The following is a 2,360-nucleotide window of genomic DNA, read 5'->3' as shown; positions in this document are numbered from 1 at the left end:
TATTTACATGAACATAAAGTTGTCTTCCAGCCAGCCTGAAGCTACAGACTTGCACCTACTACCTAGACTCTGAGATAAGGATGCGAGCAGAAACCAGACGGAGTCTTGGTGAGACCTTGCAACTGAAAACTCGCATGAAGTCCTCCCTACTCATGTGCCCCTCCCTCCTGCTTTTCATTTTCCCACACTCCATTCTCCCAGTTTCTTTAAAAACCCCTTGGTAAAACTGAGGCTTTGAGATGGCTTTAGTCTGGCCATTCTCCTTCAGGTTTACCAGAGAGATGGGTTAGCCTAACATCTCTCCTCAGGCCACCAGTATTCCTGAATAAAAGCTGACTTCTGTTTTCACCAACATGTGACTTTTGAGTGGTTTTCTTTTGTCTGGGGGCAGGCAGCCACACCTGTGAGTTTGATGTCAAATTGGGGGATTGTCAGCCAGAAATTGAGTGTCCTCTGTAACAATTCTTATCCTTTTTTCAATACCTAATGACCAGGACAAAGTCCGTGGTCACGTCCTTTCATTAACTTCCTCCCAACTGTTTGGTCTAACTGAGAAAGAATGAGAGCGAGAGTGTGTGTGTCAGACCATCAGAGCTAGGCTCGAGGGCAATTAGGACAGAATATCTAAAACTGGGTAATTTATAAGGAAATGAAATTTATTTCTTATGGTTTAGAAGTCTGGAAAGTCCAAGATCAAGGGAGCATATCTGGTGAGGGCTTTCTTCTTGGTGGCAACTCTCTCCAGGGTCCATATGCTTTTTTCCTCTCCTTATAAAGCCACCAGTCTAGTCCCTGATAACCCATAAAGCCATTAAGTCATTAATGCATGAATGGATTAATCCATGCATCAGGGCATAGTCCTCATGATCCAGTCACCTCTTAAAGGCCCCACCTTTCAAATACCATAGTCAGATTTTCCACCCTGTTAACATTGTTACTGTGGTGTGAGACTGTGAGCTTAACCAACTCCATCTTGAGCCCTTACCTCTTGTGTCCTTTGTGTGAACCTTGCCCACAAGTTATACAGTAACTAGGGGCAACACAGTAAGAATAGATAGGAACAACTTGCTGACTGGAATGAAGGAACTGAATGACTACAGGTACCGTGTGGTGACAGCTGCTCTGCCCACCCACATCACAAGACCACCATAGACAGACCATTGTCACAAGACATTTAGAGTTAGTAAGATCAGCTTGTTTTTTAGCTAGTAAACTCCTTGTAGCTTTTTCCATTGCTTTGTATAAATTGCCTATATAAACTTGGGCTCAGCCAGGAGGTAGCTCAGAGAAACCTTGTATATGCCTGTGAGTTGTAGCCTGCCCTATCCATCATCCTGTATGTAAGTTACTTTTTAATAATTTTTTTTGCTTTACTGCATGGAATTGCCTGTTTTGATTTTTGGCCTCACGATACCTTCTCAGTTTGGTGAGCATTATACTGTTAGTTCACCCTCAGACAAATAGGGATCTAGCTTCAATGAGTTTTGTGTGGATGTTCACACCACAGCATGAAAGTGCAAGTGTATTTATGCCTCAATGTAGCTTTACTGGGACTTCAGAAATTTATCCAAAGCCTAATAAAAACAACTAGTCCATTGTCTTTTTTTTTTTTTTTTGCATTTCTCTCTGATTAAAACAGTTAAGGTAGAGATAAATTATAACATCTTTAATAACAAAAGATAACATTTATCAGAACTGTCAAGGCAATCAAAATGGGGTTAGTTAGGACAAAGTTAAGCTGTGAATATAATACAGTAGTTTAAGAACAAAGAATTTTATTTCCTTCTCACTTAAGAATTTCTAGTAAGTAGCACAAGCTATTCAGGGATCCTGATTCCTTCTGGCAACTAGGTGTTATTCTGCCAACCCCTACAGAAGGGGTGTTAAGATTTTTTGTGTCATGCACCTCTGGCATTCTGGTGAAGTCAAAGAATAATTGAGAATAATAACAATTGTGAACAAGAGAACAATAATTGTTTTCAGAAAAATATTAAATGCACAAATTAAAATACATTGGATTACAAAGGATATCAAGTATTAAATAATCAAAGTTTGCAATATAGTAATATATGTGTTTATTAATGCATTAAATAATAACATCTAAATATGGATCTAATTGCTAATAAAATTTTGAAGTTGTGGTCAATGTAAAATGATATTTTGAGATATTTGTAACAACTATAAACTGATATAAAAATATCTGTGATTTCTATTTTTTTTCTACTTCCTTAAGTGAAGAAATTGCTAAATTTCAGTTGTGGGTTTGTGAAAATAACGATGTAATTTTTTTCACCACAACGGTTCATGGACCCTATGAATTCCATCCATGAAGGCCTTAGAAGCCCATGAGTCCCAGGTTA

Source organism: Galeopterus variegatus, unplaced genomic scaffold, assembly GCF_000696425.1.
Source record: "Galeopterus variegatus unplaced genomic scaffold, G_variegatus-3.0.2 Scaffold4864, whole genome shotgun sequence".
In the NCBI taxonomy this organism is placed as follows: Eukaryota; Metazoa; Chordata; class Mammalia; order Dermoptera; family Cynocephalidae; genus Galeopterus; species Galeopterus variegatus.
This window is presented reverse-complemented; position numbering follows the sequence as displayed.